This window comes from Procambarus clarkii, chromosome 6 (assembly GCF_040958095.1).
Source record: "Procambarus clarkii isolate CNS0578487 chromosome 6, FALCON_Pclarkii_2.0, whole genome shotgun sequence".
In the NCBI taxonomy this organism is placed as follows: Eukaryota; Metazoa; Arthropoda; class Malacostraca; order Decapoda; family Cambaridae; genus Procambarus; species Procambarus clarkii.
In genome coordinates, this window is record NC_091155.1 from 23,952,725 (window position 1) to 23,975,758 (window position 23,034).

Genomic DNA, 23,034 nt, shown 5'->3' on the forward strand with positions numbered 1-23,034 from the left:
TGGTGGGTCCTGGGTGAAGGGACGTCACCTGGTAGGTCCTGGGTGAAGGGACGTCACCTGGTGGGTCCTGGGTGAAGGGACGTCACTTGGTGGGTCCTGGGTGAAGGGACGTCACTTGGTGGGTCCTGGGTGAAGGGACGTCACTTGGTGGGTCCTGGGTGAAGGGACGTCACCTGGAGGGTCCTGGGGAAGGGATGTCACCTGGTGGGTCCAGGGGAAGGGGTGGTCCGCTAGTGTCATCGAAGTGATGAGTCAACAAAGTGGTTAATACAAGAGATGAGTCAGCAAAGTGGTAAAATTTTATGGAGATTGAATTGTTGGTGGATTTAGAATTTAAATCTTGCCCCATACTTCCTGGGGAGCTGAGCACGCTCCTTTATTAACACAGTGGTGTGTAAAGTGGATTGTGGCTGACCGGCTTACTGGTCTGCCTCTCCTTCGACTCTTGATCTATGCACCGTACTGGGTTACGTCTCCCCTCTGGGGCTTTTCGCTACATCAATCACCTGTGTGTGGAAACCGGCGTCCTGTCTCTAGGCTACCTGAAGGGCTACATAGTTTCCTGGTTCTAAAAATCCATCTTACAGGATTTGTCTTCTAGGGGCCATGTGTTGAGTAGCTTGCAATGATAAACTTGAGATGAATTACGAGGATATTCTAAAACAATTTGGACGCAAGTGAAGGGAAAGTCTACGGTGAGAGACAGCCATGTTTGATAATGTTACGAGGAACGTTTCACTTTGTGATTGTTCTGCCAGTGTCAGGAACAGGAGAATGATGGGGTGGAGGGAGAGTGATGGATGGCAGTGGCAAAGTTGTCTGCAAGGTATGAAAAAAAATGAACATATACTATAACTGATGATGAAGGACGACCTAAGAAAGTGCAGACCTGAAGACGAGAGAAGGAATATTAGATAAACAGAACCAAGATTAAAACGTGTGTTTTGGAGTATGACGCTGAAGCATGAAAGAGCGTAAGTGTGTGTTTATATGTATGCCAATATTTACTTGGGATAATTTTCCAAACAATTTCGAGTAAACGCTAGAAAGTAGCAGTTTACATGGACGTAGCGTATGTCAACACCTGCAATAATGAACACACGCATGCCATCCACTGCCCCAGGCTGCAAGGTAAAGGTCAGTAGTGAGTGAGTGGGTGGGTGGCAGGGGCGGCTGGGTGGTGGTGGTGGGCGGCAGAGTAGTACCCGAGTGTGGGAGGCGGCGTGGCTCAGTGATGCTGGGGACGTCGCCGGGGTCTCCACGCTGCTCCGCCTGCCGCCTCTCCCTCGTGTCCAAACACGTCCGCCTCCACGCATCCTCCTCTCTCATGCCAAGTGCAACCCCAGTGCCATGACCCGCTACGGTGTCCCGCTCGTGTCTAATGCGTAACTGTGTGAGCAATTGCCAATTATGAATGAATTAAGAAACTAACGAATATTTGAGACTGAAGGCAGTGGGGTCCAGTGTTCCGGCGCTGCTACTGACTGTATTCTCCCATCACCAGGTGAGCATGACGTGTCATTATATATATATATATATATATATATATATATATATATATATATATATATATATATATATATATATATAAATGTTGTTGAATATGATCGAAAGGGTAACATTAATGATTTTAACACAAATCTTCTCAATATTTCTTATGTTTTTCTTCACTGTCGAGGAAAGTTGAAAAATTAACTCTTCAAAGTTCATTTTCACACTTTTACATTTTCGTCTGACGCCTAGGGATGCGTTTTGCAAGGTCACTCCTTACATTCTCAAAGACAAATTTACCATGTTTTTGCAAAGGCTTATATGCTCTTTGGGGTGAGGTGGTACAGAACGTGAGTGAGGTGAACAAGTGAACAAATGGCATAACATAAAGGATATTAATAAGCCATAACATGCATCAACATAATCAGCTTATGTTCTTTCGGATCCTGTCTCTGCATTGGTTCTGGTAGAGTGGGTAGAATATAATTGTGTTAACTGGTTGTTGATTGCTGGCTTTGACTTTTTTATGTGGAGTGCCTCGCTGATGTCCAGTTTTCTGTTGTCGCTATACCTGTGTTGACAACACTGAAATACGTTCCATCTGTTACCCAGCGTGCACTGTGACTGTCATCACCACAATCACCACCACTATCGCCACAATCACCACCGCCACAATCAGCACCACTATCGTCACAATCAGCACCACTATCGCCACAATCAACACCGCTATCGCCACAATCACCACCACTGTCGCCACAATCACCACCACTGTCGCCACAATCACCACCACTGTCGCCACAATCACCACCACTATCGCCACAATCACCACCACTATCGCCACAATCACCACCACCACTATACTCACCATTAACTCATCACACTTCATGTGCACATCTACCGGTTTGTATGATGGCTTGGGATTTCTACTGATCCTAAAGACTTATTCTTACTGGCTGTCTACTGGGTTGGGAGTAAGGTGTGTGTGCGTGTGTCTACTCTCCGACACGTCCGGCCCTAAATATGTAAACGTCACTTTACCAAGTGTCGATTTTCGAATTCTGTTACTCACTAAAGTTTAGTTTCATCTACAGCGGCGGTCTCGCTTCATGCAGGCCGAGGTTCAATCCTCGACCGTCCAAGTTGGTTGGGCACCATTTTTTCCCCCCCCTTTCCTAAATTATATTCCTCTTCGCTAGTTTAGCATAGTTATTATTTTATTCAAGTGTTTCTCCGGTGGTAAGTGGCTCTCCGGTGGTAAGTGGGGGGTTAAGTTAGCCTCCCAGAGACCACTCTAGTGCTGTTCCAAAGGGAAGTCTTTCTTTCATTTGGTATTATTCAATATGTCGTCTAGCTCCTTCACCAAAGTGAAGGAAGGAACCGCTCCTTCTCCAGCCAGAGTGAAGGAAGGAACTGCTCCTTCTCCAGCCAGAGTGAAGGAAGGAACCGCTCCTTCTCCAGTCAGAGTGAAGGAAGGAACCGCTCCTTCTCCAGCCAGAGTAAAGGAAGGAACCGCTCCTTCTCCAGCCAGAGTAAAGGAAGGAACCGCTCCTTCTCCAGCCAGAGTGAAGGAAGGAACCACTCCTTCTCCAGTCAGAGTAAAGGAAGGAACCGCTCCTTCTCCAGAGTAAAGGAAGGAACCGCTCCTTCTCCAGTCAGAGTAAAGGAAGGAACCGCTCCTTCTCCAGCCAGAGTAAAGGAAGGAACCGCTCCTTCTCCAGTCAGAGTAAAGGAAGGAACCGCTCCTTCTCCAGTCAGAGTAAAGGAAGGAACCGCTCCTTCTCCAGTCAGAGTAAAGGAAGGAACCGCTCCTTCTCCAGTCAGAGTAAAGGAAGGAACCGCTCCTTCTCCAGAGTAAAGGAAGGAACCGCTCCTTCTCCAGTCAGAGTAAAGGAAGGAACCGCTCCTTCTCCAGCCAGAGTAAAGGAAGGAACCGCTCCTTCTCCAGTCAGAGTAAAGGAAGGAACCGCTCCTTCTCCAGTCAGAGTAAAGGAAGGAACCGCTCCTTCACTGTCACACACAATTAGTTCTCATTACCTTTGTTCGTGTGTCCTGGGAGAAGTGTTCTTCACGTCCCCGTCTCGCGTCTCATCACCAATGTTTATATTGTTGGAGGAACCTTGGCGTTGGAGTTCATTGTGTTTATAAATGCATCGAAGCGTAGATGTTTATTTACGTTGCATGTGTAGGATGCAGCATCTTAGAAGAACGGCCGCGACTGTAGGCTATATTATCTGAGTAGGATGGACGGGATTGTAGGCTATAGGATCTGTATATACTTTTCATAATGTTTATACTGCGTGGAAAAGCTGCTACCCAGATACGTTGATTCTTTGTGTGCTATTTTTGATAACAAAATGTGTAAAGCATTTTGAGATATTTTCAAATATTTATGTCACGGCGGCGGTCAGCGGGGTGTTGTCCTGCGGTGTTTACATGTTTGTCCAAGATGTTTACACCCACTACACGCGAGGCAGGAATTGAAAATACTTGAGTATGAATAATTTTACAATGTACCTCAACTCGCTATAAACATTAGGAAGGACCTTCGGGTTGGTAGAAATAGCCTAAGCTACTCTATCCCTTTGAGATGTATCTATATTCTTGTCTTAATAAACATACTTGAAGGACTCACGGGGTCACCTACCAAACATTAACACTGTCAACATTGCAGGGTTTGTCTAGTAAACACAAGTACCTGACAAGTACATAAACATTCATGTAAACATTATGCAGAAGCCTACACATGAAATCTCCGAGTATGGCCTTCACTAAGAAGTTCTGATTATAAACGCATAATTATTTTAATTCATTTCATGTAATACATCTCCATTCCCCCGCCTTGGAGAAGTATGATATAGTATGACTATGCATGAATGTACGTATGTATATGTGTACGTATGTATGAAGGAGTTATGCAACACTGGAAGGATGTAAAAAATATACATTTTCAAATTTAAATGAGAATTGTTATATTTATGAGCCACAGGAGGCGATACAATGACCCACAGGAGGCAATACAATGAGCCACAGGAGGCGATACAATGACCCACAGGAGGCGATACAATGAGCCACAGGAGGCGATACAATGACCCACAGGAGGCGATACAATGAGCCACAGGAGGCAATACAATGACCCACAGACGCTTACATAAAACATGACAAATAAATAGCTGCCATTTGTTAGGGTTCAGAGCGCCGCCATCTGGAGCCGCAGTGGAATATGGCCATTTCTCATGAGATTTCATGACCGTCTTATTTCCGGGGTAGAATTTCACGGGCTGTCTGGTGTGAGGTGAGGCTCGTCTCGCTACCAGCTTCGCTACAGCTTCACCAGCCTCGCTACAGCCTCGCTACAGCTTCACCAGCCTCGCCACAGCTTCACCAGCCTCGCTACAGCTTCACCAGCCTCGCTACAGCTTCACCAGCCTCGCTACAGCTTCACCAGCCTCGCTACAGCTTTGCTACCAGCTTCGTCTAGCAAGTTTTACCCACCCACGTCTCGAGTTCTGTTCTATCGATTATAAGACAACATAAGGCCTCACTTCTGGCTACCAAAATCGGTATAAGGCCGTGAGGGAGGCGGGTGAGCTTTAGTTAATGAAGTTAAGCCTCAATGTCAGATTTCGATATATATCAATTGGGTCGTTGCTCTGTCAACGACCCAAGCTAACCACATATAACTTGTGGCTTCAGACGACTAATCCCTACCAGTAACCTCACCTAACTCCATCCTGTCGGTAAGCTCAATTAACAGCATGTTACCAGCGACCCCAACCAATCCTATCCAGTCAATTAACTCGACTGACAGCACATAGCCTTAATTAAATACGTACCGCCAGTGACCACAAGACAAACCCAAGTCACCGTGACCTTGCTCATGACCAACAGTACTCCACACCTGCCTGTGACCTTGCTCATGACCAACAGTACTCCACACCTGCCTGTGACCTTCCTCATGACTCCACACCTGCCTGTGACCTTCCTCATGACTCCACACCTGCCTGTGACCTTCCTCATGACTCCACACCTGCCTGTGACCTTCCTCATGACTCCACACCTGCCTGTGACCTTCCTCATGACTCCACACCTGCCTGTGACCTAAGCTGACCCTTCTTTACCCACTCAGTGGAATCAACAAAATTTCGCCAAAAAAGTATATGCGTTCTTTATAGGTAAGGATGAAGTAGTGTTTTACTTGGTTATGAATCTGTCATTGTTGTTGTTGTTTAAGATTCGCTACTTGGAACAAAAAGTTTACTTGGAACAAAAAGTTCCAAGTAGCATGGGCTATGGTGAGCCCGTAATTATCCTGATCCTTTCCAAGTGCTATAGTTTTTAATGGCTTGGCGTTTTCTCCTCATAGTTTCCTTCTTTCCCCTCCCCTCCCCAGTTCACTACCCCTATCCCCAGCCCACTCACCTCTCCGAAGAGGTACTTTTTATATTATATTATAATATATATATATATATATATATATATATATATATATATATATATATATATATATATATATATGTGTGTATATCACGAAAATAAACACGTGATTAAGAATGTGACAATGTCAGACCACGAAGGAAAAATGAAACAGGAAATTTCCTTAAGTACTTTCGTATATTAAATACATCTTCAGAAGGACCTTCTGAAGATGTATTTAATATACGAAAGTACTTAAGGAAATTTCCTGTTTCATTTTTCCTTCGTGGTCTGACATTGTCATATATATATATATATATATATATATATATATATATATATATATATATATATATATATATATATATATATATTTTACACACACACACACCTACCTGCAGATCTGTGCACTCCGGAGTCATACACCAACCACTTGACCAAGACGGCCTTAATGTATTACAAGAAATTCTACTGAACTTATTTAAGGGTTTAAAAGACGTGTGTGGTACCACAAGACAGTTCTCACTCGCAGGTTCAGGACTGGCACGAGGGCTCTTCCTGGTCTTGATATACGTAAACAGTGGAAAAAAGCTCCTTCGTATCAGCGTTTAATGACGATGCTGTACTAATGAGAGGCATCAAAACTGACCTTAAACCCAGGCAAATACAAAGTTATGAGGGTTGAAATAGGAGGGAGAAGGCCTCAAGTACAGTGCAGTATATGAAAGGAAAACTTCCCTCTTCTATAAGAAAAGAAAGAATTGCGAGCAGACGTAACTCAGATCAAAGACCAGACACAAGCATCAGTATAACGACGACAGGATACATCACACTGGCAAACTTCCTGATAACTTTCAGGAACTTGGACAATGAGCCATTCTCAGCGCTATATACAGCCTACGTGAGACCCATTCTCGAGTATGCAGCCCTGGCATGTGACCACTGTCTAAAGAAAAGTAGAAGTTAAAATGCCCAAAATGCTACAAGGCCTGTTCCAGAGCTAAGGAGACTGAGATTTGAAGAAAGTTTGCGATAAATTGACGAGTATCTTGAGGTTATCTTGAGATGATTTCGGGGCTTAGCATCCCCGCGGCCCGGTCGTCGACCAGGCCTCCTTTTTGTTACACACACACACCCAGAAAGTAGCCCGTAACAACTGTCTAACTCTCAGGTACCTATTTCAAAACTCTGCCCATTTATTTCTGCCTCCACCGGGAATCGAACTCGGAACCTCAGGACTACAAATCCGAGGCGCTATTCACTCAGCTCTCAGGCCCCTTGACTGAGCTGTAAGGCACGCAGGCACAATAAAATGGTTGCCTGCGTCTCTGCAAACATACAAGACATATGTAGCATACACATATGTAGCATACCTGTAGCCGAAAGGTGACAATGTGTGACTAGTCAACTTGCACCAGTAGCCCCTTTGACTTAGTGTACCTATAAAGTTTACCATCGTCGATTACACAATGCAAAAAAAATCTTTGTCTTGAAATCCTGATTACTTGTAGCACAGTACCACAATGGTTGCAAAATTGTGTTGTTGAAACACAATGCAACAACAGATCTTGTCGCATCTTTCTCACACGCAAGATGCAGCCACACCTCGGCTACAACGTGATCCGTGAGTACGTTAGTACTAGTGAGTACTTCAGCGTGAGTACATACAAATGTACTCACGGATAGCGCCCACTGGATGGGGGGCGGTGTGCAGGACAAACATATCAATTGTGACACTAGCTCTCCACATATGTCAGTTGCTTAATTTAGAAACTGTACTTGTGGTCGATCTCGAACCCATTGTTGATGTGACGACTTGTACTGAATTTTGTAACTAGCTCATCAAGATTGTAACTTGCTTAGCTAAATGAATTGTGGGGTTCAGTCCCCGAGCCCATTATGTGCCTCTGTAACCCTATCACTACCGCCCACAAGATGGGTATGGGGTGCATAATAAATGAACTAAACTCACGGATAGGTAGACCTATAGACATGAAGCTGATGGAACGATACGTACTACCCACATGAGTAGATACGGTGGCGTAAAGCTGTGAATGATGAATGTTGGCAAGAGGCAGGCGGACCACTTGACAGATGGCAACTAACCGACAAGCTGACGCCGCTTGTCTGCAGTACAAACTTGTCACTAGCACCGTCCACACTCAACGTTCAAGATCAAAGCTGATGTTCCGTGGCTGGTGTGCTGAGTTTCATTACAAATTACTGCCTGGAGAGGATCAAAGTTGGGGTGGGGGTCGAGGCGACCAGCAGGACACATCTCTCCCGGCCCACCGTGGCCGGATCAGATTTGCAGTAACGATCCACTAATGACCGCTAGGTAATGTTAGCAAATGTTTCCTCCAGGAGGCCGGGCCAGACCCAGGCATTAGTAACTGGAGCCGGCTCTCCCCTTCCAGACCTCGGACACCAATATTGACTCTCTCTCACTCTCTCACTCTCTCTCTCTCTCACTCTCTCTCTCTCTCTCTCTCTCTCTCTCTCTCTCTCTCTCTCTCTCGTACTATCCAGCGCCCCCTCCCTCTACTCACGCTAACCAATACCTTCTCCCTGCCTCCATCACGCTAAGCAGTCAAAAGTTGCTACTTAATCCTGCCTATAGGCCAAAAATGGAACTCGATTCTGTTCATACAGTTCATTTCCTGAGTGCGCATGTGTTTTGTGTGTGTGTGTGTGGTGTGTGTGTGTGTGTGTGTGTGTGTGTGTGTGTGTGTGTGTGTGTGTGTGTGTGTGTGTGTGTGTGTGTGTGTGTACGCTTAAGGAAAAAAAACATATGTTACTGGGAATATAAAAGTGTTACAATATGTACATAATGAGAAATCGTATGAAATTACACAGGACTAAGCATACATTGAAAAGCTTAGTCGTGACGAGCTTCCTGACGTGTTGGGGTGTGATCTTTACACGTCACCACGTCCCAACTCCCACAAGACGTGGAGAGTAAAGCACAACAATGAAGCAGTCTTGGTAGAGTAAAAATCATGTTTATCCCAGAAAATGTTATAATCTGCTAGTTATATATACCGTTGGTAAGGTAAACGCTTTGTCTCAATATCATTAACGTATGGAAAGAACTTAACAAAAACATGCACACTGCATGAATATTATTCATCGTTATTATTATTATTATTATCTCAGTAAATTATTAATAGAACTGCTTGTAGAGAAGGACTGAGGCGAGGCACCGATCTATCTGGTAAGAGGAGATTGAGGGAGTTGAACATTTTAAAATTAAAATTATTGGAAAAACAATTACGTAAAAGACGAGTTAACTTGGATGCTAAGCAGTGAACTAAACACTCTAGGGCTTTAACGCCAGAGTTTATGAGATATGAGAAAAGACTAAATGAGTTCAACCTCAACATATGATGACCAAACCCCACGTCAGAATATGAAGAGACGACGACGTTTCGGTCCGTCCTGTACCATTATAAAATCGTGTAAAGTTTGTCCGTATCAAGTCGGTCCGTGGTCCAGGACGGACCGAAACGTCGTCGTTTCTTCATCTTCTGATGTGTAGTTTGTTCATTATATCTTCAGCCACGTTATTGTGACTCTTCGCCTGCAATTCAACCTCACGTTACTAAAGAGAGACAATTCAGGGACACACGATGACCTCCTGAAAATATTCTCTGAGTAATTGATAGGGCAGACAAGTATATTGTTAGGAATGGGTGGTGCGCGAACGAAAAGGAGGAGATAATAATAATAATAATAATAATAAATTTTTATTCTGGTAAGGTACATACATACAAGGTAGGATACAAAAGTTGATGGAAAAGTTCGTGGAAGTTAAGTACCCAGATGAACCACAGACACGAGAAACGTTGTCTAGTGACAGGGTTGTGAACGAATAAACGCCATAAAGAGTCAGGTGGCAGACTCCACTCTCAGTTTGAAATAAAGATATGAAGGCGTGAACCAGATGGCTGAGCATTGAGTGACTGAACCATAGAACAGAAACTTAACCCCACGCCAGCAGTTAGGCAAGTACACAAATACAAACACAACACCCACACACACACACACACCCACACACACACACACCCACACACACACACACAGGATGTGTGTGTGTGATATACGATATATAGATATACAAGAAAGGGGATATACAAGAAAGGGGATAGACAGGAGGCACTGAACTACAGGCCAGTGTCCCTAACCTGCATACCATGCAAGCTGATGGAGAAGATTGTGCGAAAAAAACTAGTGGAGCATCTGGAGCGAAGGAACTTTGTAACACAGCATCAACATGGGTTCAGGGATGGCAGGTCCTGCCTCACAGGGTTACTTGAATTCTACGACCAGGCAACAAAAATAAGGCAAGAAAGAGAAGGGTGGGCAGACTGCATATTTTTGGATTGTCAGAAAGCCTTTGATACAGTGCCACACAAGAGGCTAGTGCGAAAGTTGGAGATGCAGGCTGGAGTGAGAGGGAAGGTACTCCGGTGGATAGAGGAGTACCTAAGCAACAGGAGACAACGAGTCTGTGTGAGGGGTGAGGTCTCAGATTGACGAGACGTCACAAGTGGAGTCCCGCAGGGGTCAGTCCTTGGACCTATACTGTTTCTGGTATATGTAAATGATCTCCCAGAGGGTATAGATTCGTTCCTCTCAATGTTTGCCGACGATGCAAAAATTATGAGGAGGATTGAAACAGAGGATGATAGTAGGAGGCTATAAGATGACCTGGATAGACTGAGTGAATGGTCCAACAAATGGCTGTTGAAGTTCAACCCGAGTAAATGCAAAGTAATGAAACTAGGCAGTGGAAACAGGAGGCCAGGCACAGGATACAGAATAGGAGATGAAGTACTTAATGAAACCGACAGAGAGAAAGATCTAGGAGTTGATATCACACCAAACCTGTCTCCTGAAGCCCACATAAAGAGAATAACGTCTGCGGCATATGCGAGGCTGGCTAACATCAGAACGGCGTTCAGGAACCTGTGTAAGGAATCATTCAGAATCTTGTACACCACATATGTAAGACCAATCCTGGAGTATGCGGCCCCAGCATGGAGCCCGTACCTTGTCAAGCACAAGACGAAGCTGGAAAAAGTCCAAAGGTATGCTACTAGACTAGTCCCAGAACTAAGAGGCATGAGTTATGAGGAAAGGCTGCGGGAAATGCACCTTACGACACTGGAAGACAGAAGAGTAAGGGGGGACATGATCACAACCTACAAAATCCTCAGGGGAATCGACCGGGTAAACAAGGATGAACTATTCAACACTGGTGGGACGCGAACAAGGGGACACAGGTGGAAGCTGAGTACCCAAATGAGCCACAGAGACGTTAGAAAGAACTTTTTCAGTGTCAGAGTAGTTAGTAAATGGAATGCATTAGGAAGTGATGTGGTGGAGGCTGACTCCATACACAGTTTCAAATGTAGATATGATAGAGCCCAATAGGCTCAGGAATCTGTACACCAGTTGATTGACGGTTGAGAGGCGGGACCAAAGAGCCAGAGCTCAACCCCCGCAAGCACAATTAGGTGAGTACAATTAGGTGAGTACACAACCAGAGCTCAACCCCCACAAGCACAACAAGGTGAATACAACTAGACGAGTACACAGAAAGATATCGCTGAACTACCCAGACATTTTCCCTGGAAACGGAATTTTATGGCAATATTATTTTCATCCTAATTTCAGTAGGAAGCACACCCACCTGCGCTCGTGGCCCGATATACGGAGCACCGATCATTTTTACAACTCCTGGCCACGACACCCAACCGAAATTCCTGCTTATGCATAAACAATCTGAGGCAAAGTACCTTTATCTCAGGTGAGGAAGGTGAGGGCCGATGGACGCTGTGTAAGGGCGCGGGTGAGGGGGTGGAGAGAGTGAGGAATGGAGAGAGTGAGGGATAAAGAGAATGAGGGATAAAGAGAATGATGGATAAAGAGAATGAGGGATTAAGAGAATGAGGGATAAAGAGAATGAGGGATAAAGAGAATGAGGGATAAAGAGAATGAGGGATAAAGAGAATGAGGGATAAAGAGAATGAGGGATAAAGAGAATGAGGGATAGAGAGAGTGAGGGACGGAGAGATATAACCTGAGTTGGTGCAAATATAAGACCGGAGCAAGTTAAAGAAATACTAAAATAACAATATGTACAATTCAGAAAAAGAAACTTTTTTTCCCGGTTTGGAAAGCCATATAACCAAGATCGGCGACTAGAAATGGGTTATATTAGAAGCAACACAGAGAGCAGAGTGATAGGCAGCGGGGAAATAACCAGCACCTGGATTTTGTCCTATTTCCCCAAAGACGGGAAAAAATATTCCGATTCCATCAGCAGTTCCGAGGGTAGAAAAAGCAGTTGAGCGGATCTGCATGATCCACCAGCTGGACGCAACACCCGCCAGGCAGGGGAAGGGGGTGTTGCAAGGGAAATGCAAATCGCTTCAATGTTGCAAATTGAGTTGCAGGAGCCTCAATGGTGATGAAGAGATGCAAATCTGCAGTTGGCTAGTGTTGCCGAGAGATCTATTACCAGTGGGGTCTATTACCAGGGGGGTCTATTACCAGGGGGGTCTATTACCAGGGGGGTCTATTACCAGGGGGGTCTATTACCAGGGGGGTCTATTACCAGGGGTCTATTACTAAGGGTCTTCTATTCAATGCCGATATTTAGAGAAAAGATAAATATAAACGATACAGAAATCTTAAGAGACAGCTGCTACTTCATCAGTGAGTGGAAGGTAGGGAACTACCATCCCAAGTGGGACGTGTTGACACAGCGAGGCACTAAGGACGTGTTGACACAGCGAGGCACCAGGACGTGTTGACACAGTGAAGCTAGTGTGTACAAAACGCGTCATAACCACAAATGTGAACTCGCTGGTCGCTGCCCAGGCCATCCGCTCTCCTGATTGGCCGCTTGGTAAAAAAAAATCTCTTAGCCTCGCCAGAAAGGTGCGACCCCCCCTCCCTAACCATCAGATTCCGATGCATAGAAAAATATATATTTATGAGTCGTTAATTAATGCATTTCTAACGTTGGTTGCGATAACTCAAACGTGAGTTGAGAAAACGGGTTGTACGGTTACCAACGAAACAAGTTTTATTCTCTCGATTCTGGTTAGATTATAAATTATTTAGCCTAATTATTTAGCGTGTATGAATCTAGGCTTCACGAGGCAGTGTAGGTGTGCAATGTAATACACACAGAAATCACAAAAGCGTGATACATCAACTGAACAAAGGTAGAACAGCTTGTTGGCAGAGCCCGGGTGCATGGGGGGGAATTGTGTAAAACCCTGGTTTGTGTCTCGGAGAGGCTGCAGGATCCTTGTGAGGGCAGTAGCACTCCCTGTTGCAATTCTTTTTGACCATGTGACGCAATCGACTAAGGCGCGTTTGGGATCATCCCGGATGTAGGTTCGAACCCTCATCACGGCCCTTGTGGAATTGTACTATGTATTTTTTTATGTTTATAGGTCTTAATAACCAGGTGATACATGTCGTGACGTAAGAGGCGCCCAATTTGTTCGATTTTATCGGACTCATAACGGTGCAGATTCGTACGCTGTCTGGCCGATCGATCATGTGATACACATGTCCTAAAAGGCGTAGATTTTCCTCTATTAACTTTTTTCTAAATAAATTTTATGACATTTTTGCCTTGGATCTCTTGAATGCCACAAGAGCTGAGATTTGGGAAGCTTAAGTTTTAAATTACATAAAATATTGAGTTGTGCTCAAACCGGTGCACGTTTTCTATATTTAGAATGATGCATATTAAAAATATTTAATATTGATATCAATAAATAAAAGACAAAGCTTGTCTGGAGTTTTTATGGAGAGAGACAGGTGTGTCAGTGGAGGCTCTACACATGTATTACCATCCTGGCAGGTGTGTGTGATAGAGCCAGCACACTAGGTGAGTCTGATAGAGCCAGCACACCAGGTGTGTCTGATAGAGCCAGCACACCAGGCAAGTCTAATAGAGCCAGCACACCAGGTGTGTCTGATAGAGCCAGTACACCAGACAATGGGCGCAAATTGACCAATTATCATTATTCATTTGAGAAACTGATAGCGACGCGTATTGCAAGCAGGACAGCATTTTTGCACTATTAGTTTGCACATGCACATACATAATGTATTTAATGGTTGAACACAACGTGCTGCAGCTTTATGCGAGGGTCCAGGTGAATGCAAACACTAAAATTATTTCCACAGTAATGGGAAACTCCACGTGAAGGATTGCCTGGTTTCAGTGGAAAATATAACCTCTCGCTCAATTGTCCCATTTCCCGGTAAGGAGATGAATATCAAAGACTTGGACGTGAATCATTTATCTAGTGGGAGCGGGGCGAGACAGCCCGAAGCTCCCGCCCTGCACCCCTGGCTTACTGGAGAGGCAGTAGTCCTTTGAGACGACTCTGGCTTACCAGAGAGGTCGTCCTGTGAGACGACCCTGGCTAGACTATCCTCCTCCTCACCACCAACTGTGTGAAGGTCATTCCGTTGTGTATAGCTGCTCTGCCTGAATGTATATGCCGGCTTATAAGAGAATAAAGCCATCTATCACCACACAACATATCACATGAACATTAGCTGGTATTTTCAATAATTTAGAAAATGTAAAGTTTATTATGAAAGTAGATTTCTGAGCAAGGAGAGAGTGGGGCGCCAGCTTACCCACCACACACATAAATCATCACTGGCACTTAGGACGAAGAATAAAGGAGGTACGAAGGGAGGAAGATATAGAAAAAACTAAGTGAAGGGCGAGAAGAGCAGGGAGCAGACAAAGAGGAGATGATTAAGAGAGATAGGCAGAGGGGAAGCAGAGGGTCATGGATGTGACAGACATTTTGTAATAAAGGAACGCGACTATTTACTGACAGTAATATCCGATTAGCTTAAATTAAATGATATCTGCTTGCGAACTCTGCTCCATTCCAAATAGGGGTCTTTATCTTCAATTGACAAGCAAGTTCATCTTAATTAATTCCTTACGTCAGTATTGGTAACCCTCGCAACGTCAGTATTAGTAACCCCCTCTACGTCAGTATTGATAACCCCCTCTACGTCAGCATTGATAACCTCCGCAACGTCAGTATTAGTAACACTCGCTACGTCAGTATTGATAACCTCCGCAACGTCAGTATTAGTAACACTCGCTACGTCAATATTGATAACCCCTGTTACGTCAATATTGATAGCCCCGCTACGTCAGTATTGGTAACCGCAAGTGAGGGCTGTCATCCCCGAAGGAAGCTCCCACTTCCATGGTTATCACACGACTACAACAGTGACGATCCTTCAATTAAGACATAACTGAGTGGAGTTCACTGACAAAAAATTACAGACTGAACAACGAAAATCCAGAAAACCTGTTCAGTTCAAGCGCCACCTACACGCCATAATCAGCAATACTCAAGCTTTCTGTAGCAATGCAAGAGGCAACATCATATATTTGTTGAACAAATCCACAAGGGCCGTGACGAGGATTCGAACCTGCGTCCGGGAGCATCCCAGACAATGCCTTAATCGACTGAGCTACGACAGGGTAAACGAGTTGAAACCGAAGTTCTACTTAACTTACTGGATCCCGTAGCCTCTCCGAGGCACAGACCAGGATTTTACACAACTCCCCCCAGCACCCGAGCTATGTATTTGTTCTCTCAAAGATATTAAACAACATAAGAGTATGAAAGGTTCCCCGAGTGTACCGACGATAGTACACCCGGGCAACCTTTCCAGGAATATGCGAATGAAGATATTTGCTAAGTCCTATTGACCCCTGGGAGCATATTTGTCGACGGGGAGGTATTGAGGGGACCTTTCACAAGGGTAGACAAGGGGGGGGGTTTACAAAGCTGAATAATATATATATTTGAATGCTTTAATAAAGGGAAGGGAATTATCAAGGGAAAGCGCCAAGCCATTACGACTATATACCACTGGGAAGGGGTCAGGATAAGGAATTTGGGATGGGACGGCGGGAAAGAATGGTGCCCAACCACTTGGACGGTCGGGGATTCAACGCCTGGATGTATTAATAGAAGCTAACTGAACCACAACAGGTAACATGATAGACATATTATTTGAGCTTGCATGATGACCAGCGAGGACAAAACCAGTGTTCTGCCTTGACTACTGAAGTCAAGCATTTAGAACATCTCTGGAAGAAGTTTAAGGTCGGGTATCAGAGGAGACAGTATGAAAACAGTGTCCCTCCGAGTACCAGTGTCGACTGAGGGCTGCGTTAGCCATGGTTCCTAAGGCTCATCAAGCTACGGTGCAGAACTGACAGCAGGAAACTCTTGTCCTCAAGAGAATTAAACTTCCGTCGGGGCCCTGTTCACTGAAGCCGCTTATGCAAGAATATTGCTCAGATATTAAATACATATTAAAACTCGCCACATAAAATTGGGGAAGCCTGCAGAAGTCAGGAGCTTCCAATCCCCGACACGGCTATTAAGTGAGGGGGAACGGCAGGGGCATAAAGGTGTTGAACGATAGGTACAATCAGCCCTCTGAGGGCTGATTTTGCCCATAAAGCTCATAAAGAGGGCTAAGGTGAGCCCTCTTTACGGGCTCACCATAGCCCGTGCTACATGGACACTTCGTCCCGAGTAGCTAAATCTGAAACAACAACAGGAGGTAAAATCAAGTCAGTACTTTACCATTCCTTTCACGTTTGTATTTGTTTTCACTCCAAAAAACTGTATCACTCTCATTATAGTCTTTTCTCTAGCTTAAGCCTCTACCGTTTCCCCTCATTCACACCACCTGCGTTCCCCCTCACTTAGTCCTCTGCCGTTCTCCAAACTTCAGAAGTGCCTGCTGTTTCCCCTCTCGTTAACGTTCTCTGATGTTCCTCTTTACGAACATCTTTTTTCGATCTTCTCACCAGCAGATGTTTACTGATATCTGCTACAGTCTCCCTCACTAATAACCCTTCTCGTTTTCTTTCATCCAACCGACCTCCTCCCGCCCGACACATGCTCAGAGACTCGCTGCTAAAGGCCTGGTCGCAGAGCTCACGAGTACTGAGCTACAAAGGAAAGGCTGAAGCACGCAGATCTTAGTATGATAGAAGAAAGGACACGGCTGATTTGATCGCGTCATCCAAGAGGCAGACAACTTTCACAACGCCTTTACAAGGCACAACAACTTATTTCCATATGCAGGCGACGAGTCACAATAACGTGGCTGAAGTATGTTGACCAGACTTGAGAATGGTCCAGGACGGACCGAAACGTCGTCGTCCCTTCAATTTCTAGTGTGTGGTCTGGTCAACAACTTATTTCCATTTCGTTACTGACAGGTAAACGACTGGGGGCCCCCAAGAGCTGATGTTCACCCGATAAGCATACATAGGTGAGTTCATATAGGTAGGCTCGAGCAATGCAAACATTCAGAACATGTAAAATGATAAGCGCTCACGTGCACACACGCGCGCACACACACACACACACACACACACACACACACACACACACACACACACACACACACACACACACACACATATACACACACACACACACACACACACACACACACACACACACACACACACACACACACACACACACACACAACAGATGGAGTGGTGTGTTTACATCATAAAACCGAGTTTAAATCTAAATATTTTATATAAAAACTACCACGACAACGGCAAATCTGGATCAAAGCTCATGCAGCAGCAACAGTATTAGGTAATCACACAAGTATAAACCTGAGATTAATCACACTGCTATTTGGTTGCACTTAGAAAAGTGATATATAAATGATAGCGACCCTCGAGAAGCAGAGATATACACACATGTGCGTAATATGAGCAATTAATCACATCATTACTGGCATATTGTGGCGGCTGAAGCTTACACAGTGTAGGCTTTGGGAAGCTTACACAGTGTAGGCTTTGGGAAGCTTACACAGTGTAGGCTTTGGGAAGCTTACACAGTGTAGGCTTTGGGAAGCTTACACAGTGTAGGCTTTGGGAAGCTTACACAGTGTAGGCTTTGGGAAGCTTACACAGTGTAGGCTTTGGGAAGCTTACACAGTGAAGCTTACACAGCTTTGGGAAGCTTTGGGAAGCTTACACAGTGAAGCTTACACAGCTTTGGGAAGCTTTGGGAAGCTTACACAGACCCCCTTATCTGGATTGTTTACTTCATGGCTTCTTTCAGTATTCCTCGTCTGCTGGTTATCTTGAGGTTATCTTGAGATGATTTCGGGGCTTTTTTAGTGTCCCCGCGGCCCGGTCCTCGACCAGGCCTCCACCCCCAGGAAGCAGCCCGTGACAGCTGACTAACTCCCAGGTACCTATTTACTGCTAGGTAACAGGGGCATTCAGGGTGAAAGAAACTTTGCCCATTTGTTTCTGCCTCGTGCGGGAATCGAACCCGCGCCACAGAATTACGAGTCCTGCGCGCTATCCACCAGGCTACGAGGCCCTGGTTGATGTAACTCGTAGACAATCCTCTGCAAACATCCATGAGCAACTATGATATTATGACCCGTGATGACTGTGGTGACCGCTGGGTCCGGGAGTCTCCAGCCGCCAACAGTAACATTGTATGAACACATCTACAAGGAGCTTTAATGAGGGTTCGAATCTCTGCACTGGATGTTCCCAGATGCGCTCTAGTCAACATCCAGCGCATAGGTTCGAACCCCATCATCAAGGCCCCTTGTGGATTTGTTCATTTGATATATCAAGTTACTGTGATTTATGTGTGTGACATGTCCGTCGCCAACACGGAGCACGGGGAAGGCTCCAAAGACCTGTTTATTAGAGGCAATATTCCCATTCTTGATAATTTATGACATTTTTGTCGTTTGAATAATAATTATTGAATTAATAATTGTGTATATTAACCGCTGCGTGTGAATAACAGTCTTGAAGCCCTGGAGGCTGAGAGAGAGAGACTTATCAGCGTTTTTCCTTCAGATTTCGGGGTCAACATCACTCGCAGCGAAACTTTTTTTTTAAGTTGTTTCTCGTGATGTATAAAATCCCACTTTCATGTTACCTCAGACAGCGTCTTCTCCGAAATGTATAAGCTAAAGTGTTCCGTCACTTTGGGAAGCCACTGAGCGCCCAAGACTCCACATAACTATTTCATTCTGCGAATCTTACTGCCAGCATTAAAGGTTGGGAGTCACGAGGAGAGTGAGAGGAAGATTACTCGAGGGATATTTGTCATTATTAGATGTGTGAAAGAGGAGCAAGAGAGTAGTGGTAGACACGGAGAGGGGATAGACAGACATAGATAGATAGATAGATAGACATAGATAGATAGCTACTTCACGGGCGGCACTCGGGCTCCGCACCTGACGTCGTCAATTATTCAGGCAGCATCCGGGACTCAACACAAATTAATGAAGTTTTAAATGAATAACATTATTCGCCGGTACTACACGCTGCCCGACGCTTATAGCCAGGTCGCTGGCCCAGGTATATACAGGTGATTAATAAGGGTACATAATAACCGAATAATTTACCTGACTGCCGTAAAAAACAATCAGAACTCAGTAAGTAGGTAGATCAGATCACTCAGATGGACACGGGAACACAGTTCAACCCATAGCGCTAGTCTCAGTGCCTGTCCTCAAAGCGGCGCAATATTCAGACCTGCTGACTCCACTCTTACTCAAAACATTACCTGGCCTCGCTCTAAGAGATATGGCAGAAGTTTGAAAAACCTTGTTTACATACTCGTGTGAAGTGGGTGAGACTCTAGACATTTCCTCTGCCAGGCTTTGAGACCCGGGAGATGGTCGGGGTCGTATGTACGACCACAGTCTCTACTACTCAGACCTGGGTCTTAGTCCGCATCTTCTTCACAGTACTTGCATCTCCCCCCCCCCTCCCCCCACTAGTACATGCAACCAGTTCTTGCATCTTTCTTCCCTTGTTCAACGTAAGCTTTTGGGCTTCACTGTACATCAGAGATATTCTGAGGCACTCTGGCCCTCCCTGAAGAGCCATCTGGCACTCCGCTCACCAATCACCTAACTTTTCTGATAATTAACGATTTTGTTCTCTCTAACTTTTGCTGTTTGCTGTAATTCGCTATATTCTCTCTCAGCCTGTCTCTGGCGCAGGCCTGTAGCTGTGTGTGGTGTAGGTGATTAACACCAACTGTATTACACCAGGTCCTCAAAGCTTAGCAATTATTGACTTTTAATAATAGTGCAGATTGTCTTGTTAAATGTTATTAATGGGGAAAGATTGAGAAACTATGTTTACCGCCTTCATTACGCATAAGGCATCCCAGGTCAGCGCATCCCAGGTCACCACCCCCAGGCTGGCTCCCCCCAGGCCGGCACCCCAGGCCGGCACCCCAGGTCGGCACCCCGGGTCGGCACCCCAGGCCGGCACCCCCCAGGCTGGCACCCCCAGGCTGGCACCCCCCAGGCCGGCACCCCAGGTCGGCACCCCCCAGGCCGGCACCCCCCAGGCTGGCACGCCCCAGGCCGGCACCCCCCAGGCTGGCACGCCCCAGGCCGGCACCCCCCAGGCTGGCACGCCCCAGGCCGGCACCCCCCAGGCTGGCACGCCCCAGGCCGGCACCCCCCAGGCTGGCACCCCCAGGCTGGCACCCCCAGGTCAGCACCCCAGGTCGGCACCCCGGGTCGCAACCCCAGAGGACCCAGGGCGGAGGTATAGCATTACGGCACATCCGTATTCTAATACGGTATCCTTATAAACATAATTTATTTCAGGTGTACTGTACAAAACTACGATAGAAACAGGAGAGGATCCATGAAATGTGTGTAAAATATAACTCAAAGTAGGACTCAAGAGGCTGGTGAAACAGTCACGATATTCCAGCACATCTTTCTAAAATATAGAAAGTATATAGTATAGAAAGTATATAATATACTAAAATATACCGTGCGTAGTACGTATAACAACTATTTGATTGACAGTCACTATAAATAGTCACTATAAGTATCATCTACACCTCTCTCTCTTGCCCATCTTCCTCAGCATGGTACTGACTCTTTCATGTTCTCTAAACTCTTCTATCTCTCAGCAAGTGTTTTCACACACCCCTCCTGCCTCTCTCTCCCTCTCTCTCTCCCTCTCTCTCTCTCTCCCTCTCTCTCTCCCTCCCCCTCTCCCTCTCCCCTTGCATATGGCTCGGCCTCAGGACCATAAATCTACAACAGAACCATAGCTCGGCCTCAGGACCATAAATCTACAACAGAACCATAGCTCGGCCTCAGGACCATAAATCTACAACAGAACCATAGCTCGGCCTCAGGACCATAAATCTACAACAGGACCATAGCTCGGCCTCGGACCGTGACCTACCAAGGTTCCTCCCCAAAACTTGTCCTCGTTCTTACTGCTCTCCTAAGTTATTGGCAGTGCGAGGTGTGTGGTCCGGGAATCGAGCCAACACTATGCTAACGAATTGTTGTTGATAAAGATTCGCAACCTGGAACAAAAAGTTCCAAGTAGCACGGGCTATGGTGAGCCCGTGATGCTAACGAAAGTGGGGAGGCGGACCAGGTTGACCTTATCAGTGTTTGTAAAGATGGAGATAAGAATTTATTATCATGGTCGTGACAATAGTCTCAGGACTAATTATACGGATGTTAATGTTAAAAAAAAATAGTAGAGGGACAATTATATTGGGTGAAAATAGCAGTGACAGGAGCGACTGGTTTAGACAGAGAAGGCAGGTTGACTTCAATAATAGTGACAGAAGGTGACAGAAGGTTAGTAGAGCGATGCAAACAGATTTACTTGAAACAGTAACATTAGAAAAAAATATCTAGACAATATTACTAGACAAATCTAGACAATATTACCATAAAGACCGGCCCTGAAGCAGCCCTTAACAGCACGAGGGCGGAACTTAAAGTTGCCAACTAGGGGCAGATAATTACATCTCCACTCACTCTGGGATAAGGTCATCCCACATATAAACTGCAACCTAAGGTCGTTATTGTAAGAGGGGGGGGGGAGAGAGAGAAAGGGTTCACTGCAATTGCAGAATGGAGAGCGAGGGGAAAGGAGGGTTGGTATCCTGGCATCCACGTTTCAAAATCCAGCGACCCGGGTTCGAGAGACAAACAGGCCCCCTGAGTTTCTTTCATCTACAGCCTATGTTCATCTACCAGTAAATAGGTACTTGAAAGTTAAACAGTTGCCTTAGGTTGATTGCTGTGTGTGTGTGTGTGTGTGTGTGTGTGTGTGTGTGTGTGTGTGTGTGTGTGTGTGTGTGTGTGTGTGCGTGCGTGCGCGCGTGCGGATTACATGGCGGGGCCAAAGAGCCATAGTTCAACTCCCGCAAGCACAACTAGGTGAGTACTAACAACTAACAACTAATAGCTCGATTTTGCACGCACAAATAGTAAAAACACACACACACGCACGCACACACACACACACACACACACACACACACACACGTATAGATCCATGTACAAACATACGCCATCCAATTTGGGAGATAGAAAGCCCCATTCATATAAAACATGTCATTTATCAAAAATATAATTTCCGTATTCGTTTGTAGCAGTCTGCCTTTCACTGTAAAACATTCAGGCCCTGAATTGTCTGCCTTTCACTGTAAAACATTCAGGCCCTGAATTGTCTGCCTTTCACTGTAAAACATTCAGGCCCTGAATTGTCTGCCTTTCACTGTAAAACATTCAGGCCCTGAATTGTCTGCCTTTCACTGTAAAACATTCAGGCCCTGAATTGTCTGCCTTTCACTGTAAAACATTCAGGCCCTGAATTGTCTGCCTTTCACTGTAAAACATTCAGGCCCTGAATTGTCTGCCTTTCACTGTAAAACATTCAGGCCCTGAATTGTCTGCCTTTCACTGTAAAACATTCAGGCCCTGAATTGTCTGCCTTTCACTGTAAAACATTCAGGCCCTGAATTGTCTGCCTTTCACTGTAAAACATTCAGGCCCTGAATTGTCTGCCTTTCACTGTAAAACATTCAGGCCCTGAATTGTCTGCCTTTCACTGTAAAACATTCAGGCCCTGAATTGTCTGCCTTTCACTGTAAAACATTCAGGCCCTGAATTGTCTGCCTTTCACTGTAAAACATTCAGGCCCTGAATTGTCTGCCTTTCACTGTAAAACATTCAGGCCCTGAATTG

The 23,034-nt window shown here is 45.4% G+C and overlaps 1 protein-coding gene across 1 annotated transcript in view; it reads left to right on the forward strand.

Moving 5' to 3' along the window:
• Positions 1-1,249: 1,249 nt before the first annotated feature.
• The window catches only part of LOC123753878 (uncharacterized), a 111,754-nt gene continuing 89,969 nt past the window's right edge, over positions 1,250-23,034 (forward strand). Inside the window, exon 1 of the mRNA XM_069306826.1 lies at positions 1,250-1,504. The gene's annotated coding sequence lies outside the window, so the exon portion shown is untranslated. The remainder of the gene's footprint in view (positions 1,505-23,034) is intronic.